This window comes from Lepisosteus platostomus, chromosome 4 (assembly GCF_059453375.1).
Source record: "Lepisosteus platostomus isolate fLepPlt1 chromosome 4, fLepPlt1.hap1, whole genome shotgun sequence".
Classification (NCBI taxonomy): Eukaryota; Metazoa; Chordata; class Actinopteri; order Semionotiformes; family Lepisosteidae; genus Lepisosteus; species Lepisosteus platostomus.
Window position 1 is genome coordinate 41,389,903 of NC_142614.1, and position 12,417 is coordinate 41,402,319.

Below are 12,417 nucleotides of genomic sequence, written 5' to 3' on the forward strand. Positions count from 1 at the left end.
AGAGAAGTCTTTTCAGAAGCTTTATTTTTTTAAGAAAATTAGACAGGTTAGAAACAAGTAAAGGCCATTTGGCCCATGTAACTCTTTTAGATGGATTACAAACCTGAAAAATCTAAGTGGAAGTAAAGTGAAACTGATATTCAACAGGCACCTCATTACATACCAATAATTTAATAACACAAGTTAGAAACTATCCTACTTTAGAAGGCTGGACCTCTAAGATTTATAGTTTATTTTGTAACTAAGCAAAACTGTTATTTTCAAATGAAGTATTTTCTGATTTCTATTTTATGTACTAAGATTATTTTATGTACAATAATCAGAACAACCTCAAATTTAGTGAATTCATCTTAAGGAATCCCACAATCTTGGTTCTGAAAATTCCTTATGAAATTATTTTGTTCATTTCAGTGATCTGAGAAGAGATTCAATTGGGCCTTTTTGAGATCCCAATTTTTAATCTTATACTCCTTTGTTTAAAACAAACCAACATATTGGTCATATTTATCATTACTTTATTTTTGGTAGTATGTTTCATCTCAAAGGAACTAAAACTGCTTTACTTGATAAAGACGAACAAAAAACAGCACAAAATAAACAACGCAGATTATGCTCCCAACATTGACTTTTATTCTAATACCATTATTTAAATGTTATGTAATACTATTTTGTTTCTCAAATAAGTTATATATCTCTTACATAAATTATATTTACTAGATAATTGCGAATCTACTTCACAGATCATGAAGGATCTCTTGACAACAAGACTAGAGACAGGCTTTAGTGATTCCTTTACAATAAAAGAGCATTTCATTGTTAGTTCTAGAGAACTTCCACTGGTTAAAAATTGGTTCATTTGATTGGGGCTTTGAATAATGGAACATTCACAGGATCAGAGGTTAGGATATTACAGCAGTCAGGTAATATTCCGAGAAATATAACTTTAGAGAGTTTAGATCGCAGATGAGTAGATATTTTAATCTTGTGATTTAACATCAGCAGCCAGCCTGCAGTCCTAATTTGAAATAGTCTGAAGGGTTTAAGAGGATTAATGGAAAACGTCATGGAAGTATTTTGTTATGGAGCTGAGTTAGGTGATGAATGATACATCCAGAGTGAATTGAGCATTTTGTCTCTATAATGTATTCATGGATTTAATTTGAATTCTCCATAGACTGTAGCGTTGTTGAGTACTGCCGATTATATTTGGAAACTGGGCACCAGTTTAGCCATGTAAGACATTTTAGTAGGACAACAAGGAGACAAGGGACATATACTTTCCAAATCAAGGGAAAGTCTGGCCATTAAGTGAGGCTTGAGCCTAGTTCAGTACATCGTGGTGTTCCTGGGAATGTGATGAATAGTATTTAAGAAGAGGAATAGAATTGGTCAGGAATTCAGCTGTTCCGGCTCCCCCAGTGGATTACAGAAGACAATTAAAAGTATTTCAATAATATTATTATCATGTAAATTATTCAGAGTACAGTTAGTAATGTAGATGTGAGACATAGATAAGTTATAACTAGTTTTTAACAACAGTTGTTTTGACAGACTATAGATCTGAACTGTGTATTTCAGAATATACAGATCAGAAAGAAGCTAAAAAAGAAAGATCAGCCTAGCTTACAACTTTTTATTGTTTAGTTTTGCTCTGTATCATTAGCAAGACAGCAGGTAACCCTTATTTATGCACATTAAGTTTTCGGGTTTGTTTCAAGTATGCATCTTCAAGTCCCACATACCCAGCAGAATTTCAGCTTCCCACAACCATAACTATTATTTCAAGAATTACTGTGGCTAAAGACAAAAAATAAAAACCTTTTTAGCTGCAGAATTCTTACCACATTGCTGGATAAGGCATTATTAAATGACAAAATTCAGAGATGACATGCGTACACATATTCATGTCTATTTCTTCCCTAGTTTTGTAGTGTAGTCCACTTACTATTTGAATGCCAAAACGGAAGTAGATTTAGAAGTATTTATGCCATCCACTCCAGCTGGCACAAAGCAAACATCAAAAACTGCCTTTGCGCAATATACCAATTCTCAAACCAATCTAAACAGCTGAATCTTTGCAGCAGTTGGCAATGGACCTCCCATCCTGGTAAACCTGACAAATCCTGCACTGCAAAATAAGGACAATGATGGCAGGACCCATGACTTTTTGAGACACAAAGAGTCAGGTGCTGCTGAAATCACAACCTGTCTCAAAATGTACAACTTAAAAAAAATATAGAGGCGTTAGCTATATTTACAAACGTCTCATTTTTATGATACTGGAAAACGCAACACCTGAAGCCACAGAAGGATTTTAGAAAGGGCAATAAGTAATTTACAGGACCAAAACGTAAGAATCTCTATTCCGTCTAAAGCAAAAATATTGGTGCCAATGTATTTTTCCTATTACATATATCCATGTAGTGCTTGTACAATATCAACTCAATATTCATAACTCCCTCCACACTGGTTCACTAAACAAGTAAATCCTATCTATATATGTATTTTAATAAATGTAAGACAAAATTGTTGAGTACTGCTGCTCTATCTGGCTAAATTTAATCAATGACACCAGAAATCTGTTGTTTTTCTAACAATTTAAAAATGGCACTTTTTGTAAAGTGCTTTTGTCTCAGTTTATATCGAGAATCTAGCCACTGCAAAAGGTCTGTCTTTTCAAGGACTTGCAAAGGCATGAAGTCATTGAATGTCAATAAGCATATCACTCCTCTTGCTCTTCTTCATCTTCCTTTAAAAAATGTAAAGTGTTTAAATATGGCATTGGCATTACATTATTACAAACCCAAAACCTTAATTTGATTTAACTTACTCTCCATGCTTTGAATACAGACTTTGCCACTCAGTGACAATAGCAGTGCAAGAAACTGCTATTTTGAACTGAACTTTGAACTTAAAAGAGTTTTGTAGCACAGACTACAGGACTCTCTGTCTGCATATACAACAATAACCCACTTTGTTCACCAAAGACCAGTAGAACTGGGTCCTAGAAGCAGGTTCTGTATCTGTACACCAAGAGAAACACAAGATCCACTGTTTCTGTCTCTGTTTAGCGACTGTAGAGGATGATACTGCAAAAGCAAACGACCACCTTAACAATATGTCTCTCAGATGACATGTGCGTTTCATTTCAGTTCTGAGGTGAAGTTCTGCAGTGACAAAACAAGCTTATTGGCTACACTGCAGCTAATTCAAAAATTCTGGTTTACTAAAGAATCATAATTGATGATTCTTTATTTTCAAAAAAGCTGTTTTTTATTTAAGAAGTAAGTTAAGTTTGATACTTTAAGCCTGGCACTCTTGCATTTGTTGGTGATTTCACTGACAGTTGCTTTAATGTTTTCTTTTACAGCTCTGATAATTTTTCCATCATCAACTGCAGATGTTCGTCTTTGCTAATTGGTACCTAATTGGTAGTTTCTTTCTTCTTCGGTATAACCCAAATTATTGATTTTGATATGCCCAATTTCTGTTTTATTGTTCTGATTTTCTTTTCTTTCAGCTTCAGAACTGCATGCTTTTACCAAAATGTTCTTTAGATTTCAAATGTTGACTCCAAACACTGAAGTCAAAAGAAGACAGATAGGATGTTCACAGCTCTTCTGTGAGTGCTGAATAGCCCAACAACAAATACCTGACCAACAAGGGACACCAGTCATCCTTACTTTCCATTAAGTTTTCAAATTAAAAATGTTCTATTTGTTTAGTTGACTCAAGACTGTATAAGTGAACTGGCTTTATTAAAGATAAATTAAAAGATAAGATTAAAGATTGGTGATATTTTTTCTTGATAAACTGTTAACAAGACCACTGATGAAACTCATATCCGCACTTTACAAAAAAGCAATCATAACTGAGGAAGCCAAAGCAATGTTTTTTATTTTATTAAATGCTAATAATATAAGTCCACATGCTGATACCCCTGTATAATTAAATCCCAAATTTAAAAACATAAAATAACAAAAATCTGTTACTTGAAAAACAAAAAACAAGAAGTATGCAAGTTTTAACATGAATTTTTTTTCCCCCCCACCAGAGATATGAGATTTACCATTATTGACCATTATTTTCAGTTAAGAAAAATGACAATCACAGGACCCTAAGGGGTCATTTAGGAAAGAATATCACTGGTTTGAGTCTGAGCTACATCATTATGCAACTCTGATCAGGATTCCTCAAGCAGCACTGCAACTCAGTGGGTTTCACCTGGCCAGTGTATCATTGGTGTGCGATGAAACAGTGACCTCTGTAGCTTGCAGTGGTGTCACCGAGAGCTCCATTACTCCTCCATTGCTTGATAAGTCTGCTGTAGGAGTCATGGAGTGTGCAATATTGTAAAATATTGTACACAGTTTTACAGCACATGTACTGGGTAATGCATCACCATTCTTCTCCCTCCTGTGCAGTCACAAGGCAATGAGCCAAGTAGATTATCAATTTTAAAACTTGGGATGTGGAAGGAGTTTGAAAGAATGAAAAATATAATGGCACATATGTCATATTAACTTAATATAGAAAAAAATATATATCTGTAATTATTGGGACAGTAAAGCCAAATTTGCTATTTTTGATGTATACTCAAGCAAATCTGATGTGAGATGAAAAGATGAATATGAACCAAAAGTACAGAATGACACCTCTTATTTCTGGGTATTTCAGTGCTTATATGTGGTACCATTGTAGAATAATAGCACTTTCTGTGTTCAATTCCCGCAATTCAGGTGTGCATTAATATTTGGACAATTAGCCACCAGATATTTCTTGTAGCCAGGTGATTCCTGCACTACCTGTGTACACATAAAGGAGCGGTGAATGTGTATTGATGGATTTAGCCTTTGCTCTTCCCTTTAGTGTCTGCCTTTAGAATCAGTAGGCCTAAACCAACATGAAGACTAGAAAACTGTCTATGAAAGAAAAGCAAACAATTTGGATGCTGAAAGAAAAGAATTCAATCATAGCACAGAACCTGAGCACAGAAAAATTGGAATATCATGAAAAAGAAAGAAACCACTAGTTGTAATCGGCAACAACCAGATCGACTGAGACAACTACAGCTGATGAAAATGTATGAAAGCTGTGAAGAAAAACTCTAAAACAGCTGGCTCTGAAACAACTTTCACAGTGCAGAGGTGAAGGTATCACAACCTACTGTTCACAGAAGACTTAAATAGTTGAATCATAAAGGCTATACCATAAGATGCAAACCTCTCATCACCTCCAAAAATAGAAAGGACAGATTGCAGTTTGCTAAAGAGTACAGAGATGAACCAGAGAAGAGTTCTGGAACAAACTGTTATGGAGAGATGAGACAAAGATAAACCTCTACCAAAGTGATAGCAAGGTGATAATGAGGAGAAAGGAATGAACTGCAGACAATGGCTTGAGCATGCATGACCACCTCTGGAACTAGGTCACTCATCTTTATTGATGATGTTACTAATGACTATAGCCCCAAAACAAACAGCAACTGAAAATGGCTGCAGCAAAAGCTTGGCAAAGCATCTCAAATGAACCAAGAGTTTGGTGATGTCAATGGGTCACAGGCTTGAAGTAGTAATTGCTTGCAAAGGATTTGCAACCAAACCCTAAGTTTTATACTATTTTAATTAACTTTAAGATAATTTGTCCCAATATTTATGCTTACCTAAAATGGGGGGAATGGTATTATTCAAAAATGTTAAGGCACATATGCACAGAAATACCCAGAAATAAATGTGATATGCTATACATTAATAGTCGATACAATTATTCTGACATTCTATACATACTCATCTTTTCATCTCAAATCCATATTACTTAAATATACAGCAAAAATAGCCATTTTGACTTCACTGTCTCAATACATTTGGATGGCAGTGTATATCACAAACTGTGCAAAGCTAAGAAAAGGAAGCACCAATCCCGTCTGGCTCCCTAGTGTAACAGTAGGAACTGCAACCTGTGCCTTAGGAAGTTATATACACTGTCTAATAAAAATGCCTAATGAAACTAAAATGACATTTTTGGCAAACAAGACAAATAAAGCCACTGAAGTAGTGTCAACAAGACGTGTCATCCCTGCCAATCCTTTAAATAAACACTTAATACATAGCCTGTTCAATATATTTAACTATCCCAAATCTTGTGTTGCAAAGCATCTGTTATTTTTTTTAAAGATGTAAGCATGTGAAATTTACACATTCCTGTTTAAAATGTTTCTGTCCACATCGTCCATCACTCCAGACTCAACATTAACGATACATCTGAAATGACTGCATTTTTTACCGATTTCATTGAACTTAAACGGGTAACATTTGCAGTAGTTTCCTTTACTCAAGTGACATTGTTTGGTATCATGTACAAAACACACTACCATATACTGAATACAGCACAGCTCCACGAAAATTCTTTCAGTCCTTTATTTTACCAGATAAGTCAAATGAGAATCAATTTACAATGACAATCCGGTGATTCACTGGTACAGCAATCTGAGTGAAGTATCTTACTCAAAGGGAGAACATCAGCATCCCATCCAGGATTGGAACCTATGACCCTCCAGAGCCCTAACCTCTACTTCCAAACCTCTTGAAGATTAGACAATATTTAGGAAATATCATTTTACTCTTTAATGCTGATATCATTTATTATCTAGAGTATGCATTTAATATGAACACATATTATTTGATTAATCATTAAAAGACAACTATTTTCCACATTTCACTGAAACTGGGAAATTACACCCAAGGACTAAGCTGTGAATTAGAATTATACTAAATGCCAGCATTTGAGAGAGTCAGATCTTTATCTTCATCACTGAAGCATGAAGTAAAGTTACAACTTTGTACTCAATTTCTTCATTCAATGTCACTGCATTTGCTTATCTTTTTGTATTTCCACAGTTTGTGCAGACTACACATGGCTACATGAGGTGTGTAAAGGAGAGTTCTGAGTATTTTTCAAGATGCAAAATTACGCATATAAGATTAAATATCTTTGCCTATCCCCACACTCTGCAGGACCTTGGACAAACCAGGTCATAAAAACATCTTTCTTCAGTGATGAGAAACTGGAGATAAATTCCAATAATAAACTAAAATACATTTCTTCAGAACATTTTGTATTTCTGGACTGAGATTATATTTTCAGAACTACATTTCCAGAGTCAGGTGCTGCTAATAAACTCCCAGAATTAAGACTTAAACCTCTAAAAGTAGCTGGGTCTTGCACAAATTGTAATGCTATTTTTAAAACATGTACAGTAGAACTATAGAGATCACACATGATTCCTTCCAATACATTTCTATAAGACTAGCAGGTGGTTTTTCAGGTAAACCCTATGTTAAGTCTATACACCTTAACAATCACATATAACAATGTTATTATTAGAATAACACTGCTCTTCACTAGCATATAATACCACAAATTAATCATAAACCTGTAGAATAATTAAAGAACACACTATTAAGAAACAAACTACGTATCTTTTAACAGTCATCTAAAATATTTTTAAATTACTAGAAACAATCACTTCTTATCTATTCTTGCCTTAATAGTTCAGGCGTGCACATTTTAGAACCACTGCTTGTCTAACTGATATTTGTAAACTTCCCAAAGTCTCGCTTTAAAAAAAACGTATTTTATTTAAAATTATCTCAAAGAATTCTAATCAGGTTTTGGTTCAATAACTAATTGAACAATATTCAATACATCATGTGCCGAATCTTAAAAAGGACCAGTGGAGCATGCAGCAATTTAAAGACCACTCAGAGAAATAATGCACACTACAAGAGGAGCCAAAGAGTCAAAAAGAAAACTTGGCAAGAGTCTGAGAAACACTTGTCAAATTTGTTCTCCCTTCTATTGCTATTAAATGAAATGTGAACACTACATGATTTTATCATACGCGCATGCTTTATCTGTACGTTTTTTGTCTTCTGTGAGATGCAACTTATTTTTTGTCCATTAGAAAAGAAGATTCCAAATTAGATCAAACCTTGATCAGTTAAGTGACAAGAATGATACCACAAGAAGCCACAGTATGACTTATTCAAGACTAGGTGTACTGTAAGAAAGGTGCATGGCTTCTTAATGTGCTTATAAACAACAACATCTGACTTTTTTTTTAACTGCAAGGAGGTTGCACACTTCATTTTATCCTCTCAGATTTACAGCATAAGATTCAGTATCAAAGAGATATGAAAGAATGGCAACGGGACCACACATTTGCAGTAAAGAAGGACCTCAAATTAGAGAACTGAAAGGACAGTTTCCACACATCAGTGTCTAACTTGAAATTAAAAAAAAAGTAAATCATGAGGTTTTGAAAAAGGCAAAGACTCATTACACAAGCATTCTGTTTTACTGCTTCATTCCACAAAGTGCAGCAAATTAAGAACTGAAGCAGTTCTTTAAATTTTAACTTCTGTATTAAAATGGTCACTGCCACTGTTCAGATTTTTTTTCATTCTCATACAATTTGTTATAAGATAACATTTAATATATAAGATTAAATATTTTAATTTTAAAAGATGAAAAATTAAAACAGTAGTGTCTAATACTTTCAATATTTTAAGTTGACAAAGTGGGCCAGCACTATTTACCTAGACTACAATCTGAAATTGCCATTGTTTTCCTTCACCTGTTTTAAATGTGGCTACAATAGGCAAACAAGAATGGTAATTTGTTACTAAGACCTAAGAACCACAATTACTGCTCTAGGCATTGTGAGTACAATACCAGTATGTAATGAAGGCAACCAACGGACCATGAAAACCATCCACGTTTTTAAAGACTATTCGTTTTTGCTGGCTTTAGTATATATATAGCACAAATATTCCTCCACGTAAAAGTTTTCATTGCTGCAATGTTTAACCATGGAATTTAATTGAGCACATTTTTAATACAGTCAATAAGGAGACCAAATAATTTTAATACAGGGGTTGACATGATTCACCGGCAGAGAATTTGTTGCAGTGTAATTAAAACTACTAAATAGTACTAAAAACGCACGTTATTTCTTCAGCTTTACCTTGCTTACATTATCAAATCTTGCTTACATTAAGGAATTCTTTAGTCAGAAATCAAACCTATACCGTTCACGGCTGTAGGTAACTCAACTATCGAATGAATTCACCATTTCACTAGATGATGTGCAAATCTGACAAGTTGGGCCATTTTTGTCTGTATTTCGTCCAATAATAAAAATGCATCACTTTCATACCAATCGAGCAGGGCTGAGTTCCGCAAAACCAGTGTGCTTATTTCTCTTCATCGTAATCCATGCGATCTCCAAACGCCATATTCGAATTCATAACACAAGGGATATACCAGTTTTATTTATTTTATATATGTACATATTTACCAAGCACGTCATCAGTGAAAAGAAAGGCTCTTCTGAACTAAGTACAATAGCAGCGGCAACAATGCCTACAAGATTCAAATGCAAGTTACAGTAGCCCGAACATCGAGGAATATTTCTCTGCGTATTACGACAAACCAAAGGACATTTTACTTGATCTGTACAATAAAGAAATATATACATATCGACTTAGCCTAAGTACACAGTTTTGTCTGTATAGTCTTAGTGTAGTTATTGCACTATATTTCTTCACATTGTTCGTCCCACCCTTAACGTCAAGACCAACGCAGCTAGTCTTATTCCTGCAACAGCCGCTGCGGTTTTAAATCGTCAGATAGAAAGGTGGTTGCAATTTCCCTCGCCCTTAGATGTTTGTCGACCTTTAACGTAAACGGCCTGTACAGTAACCCTCGACCGAACACAAACCGGCAAATAATCATAAAGAAAAACTAGACAAAATGGCACTTCCTGGTCCAAAATAACGTTTCTATGTAACCTACTAATAATAAAAACTCCAAGGTCTCAATTGCTTTTCCATTATGGTATTAATCACCAGATCACAAATGATTCAAACGCAGCAAATGCACTTTCTCCTTTTTTTTTGGAATGGGAGAGGATGTTGGCATTATTTCAGTACCCCCTCTTCTGTGAAACAGCTACCAATATAGATATTACGACTGTCAACTCACCAGTTAATCGGTGTTTATGTCGACAAGGAACAGGGATAAGGAAAAGGATGGTGTATTTGTAGGCTATTAATGACGTCTTTCTAGTCCTCTTTTCATCCATATAAAATAAATAATGCCGTAATCCCGAAGTGCCTACTGTCCCTGCTCCGCCTGCTGGTGGCCATCTTTAATCCTCAACATCCCAACAACACAGCCAGCTCCAGCACTGCTCCTTCACTGCATTCTGGGTAACACAGCACAACCCTCTGTGTACCAGTGGCACTGGTTGTCGATGAGGGAATAGGCTCTTGAAATACACATAAGGAAAACACTGACATCTGCTGCCGGTTAAAAATGTGGCTATAATGTATAGGTTCTGCCCTTAACCTAAATTAAAACCTTATATCAGTATTACCATTCATCCAGGAAAATACATAATTGTATTGACTAACACAAAAATCTTTAACGACAGATACAGCATAAAATGTCATTTATGTCATATATGAATTATATTATTTCAAAAGAAATGCATGTTATTTAAACAGTATATGTATTTGAATAGTGTTTAACAAAAAGGTATTTTTAAGAAGGGATAATGATACACATACTGTATAATTTCATTTTTGTCTGTTACTGAAAGTGACATTTTGTTATTTGGGTGGTTTTAAGGAATTTCTTAAATCTACAGAGAATTTCTTTGCTTGTTTTGTTTTTTTGTTTGTTTGTTTCTCACCTCCAAAACGTGCCATATAAAATCATGATTAATTGATTGGTTGGTTTTATCTTGTGCTTTTATACAGTTAACACTTGGATCTAAACACTTTCAAGAAGAATGTTAAACTAAAATGTACACAGTTGCAAATGGGTTTTTTTGCAAATTATTTAAGCATGACTGAAGGGAGGTGTTTAGATGTATATATGTGTTATACCGTATCCAGTTTTTCACTTATATTGATGTTGAAATTTATTGCATTTACATTATTATCCATTTTTGTCACATGTTTTGCTGTTTTCAGTTCTCCAAATGCACTTGAGTACTGGTTAATGTGAAGTTCATTGGTCGTGTGAAAACTGGTGGTGAGGAACTTGTGGCATTTCTATTTTTACATTGTCCATTTTTCTCAATAGCAAATCACACTTCATGTTCACAAGTAGTATCTCAACAAGCGTAGCTCATCCAAAGCAGCACTTAGTGCTTCCAGGCCTGATAATCTGAGTATTAAGGAATAGGTAAAATGTAAGTAAATCTTAAGGGATGATCTCCACTACAATAAATCAATTTTCTGCATACATTTCTTCATTTAGCTACCCTTGATCTTTAATCAAGAATTATTCAGTTGGCAGCTTCTCTCTTGTCACTTTCCTAATCCTCATTGTATAGCTCCCAAATCCAGACCTTGTCCTGGCCCCATCCAAAAACGCTCACACTTCCAGTAGGTGGTTGAATCTTCTGTAAGGTGCCCACCACAACCCAGCCCCCTACCACTCCCATCCCGCTCTTCAACCTGACAATAACATATTTATGACATCTTCATCTCTTTATAAATGAAACATAAACACAACCTTTAAGAAAGTAAATAAGATTTACAAAATAAGGTTAATAAAATTGATTTTATTTTTACATGCCTTTAAAAGCATGTAAAGCAACATAAGACAAGCATTTTGTTTACCAGACAGGCTTTACAGAATTAATTCATGGCACAATGAGGCTGTTTTTCATTTTTGTTTTGGAGCAGAATCATAGAGCCTGGTGTTAATAACTAACAGCTATTCTAAGTAAACAGGAAAGCAGCTTAGATGTATCATATGATTATTGCACAAGTGTCTTGAGCCTGCCAGAACATTTTAGACTGTGAAAAAAAATGCTGTATTAAGATATGTTTACAAGTAAAGATGCTGGTGATTCATTTTACAGATTATGCCTTTTTGACAGCTTTCTAGAGTGAAAGAATAGAAAAGGGGGGTTAATCAAGCCTTGAGATTATAAACATAAATTATTAAGTAACCATGTCTTTAGTCACTGAAAGGAGGACAACCCGGCCACACATTATTACATTCCACAAGAATTTGGCAACCACAAATATTTATATATGTCCACAATTTACAAGTGAATGTGAGCAAAAACCAAATGGCCACTTCACTCTTGGGTTCTTGATGTTTCCTGGCTCACTCTGAGGTTTAGATGTGCAGTACTGTACATATATATTGTATACATACTGTATTTAAATTTAGTAACCGGCATGACTTTAATGCTACACAGCCAATGACAATGATTTTAGGATTGAATTAGTTAGTTTTTTTTTCTGTTCATGTACATTTTACTATAATTTGTGACATCAATGATAATTTCTGATCTACTTATATTAATAATTTAAAAGTTTTCTTTTAAAAATA

At 34.6% G+C, this 12,417-nt stretch overlaps 1 protein-coding gene across 1 annotated transcript in view; it reads right to left on the reverse strand.

Annotated features, from left to right (window-relative positions):
- wdfy3 (WD repeat and FYVE domain containing 3) overlaps positions 1 to 10,247 on the reverse strand; it is a 160,513-nt gene extending 150,266 nt beyond the window's left edge. The window contains exon 1 of the mRNA XM_088629498.1: positions 10,045 to 10,247. The gene's annotated coding sequence lies outside the window, so the exon portion shown is untranslated. The remainder of the gene's footprint in view (positions 1 to 10,044) is intronic.
- Positions 10,248 to 12,417: the final 2,170 nt, after the last annotated feature.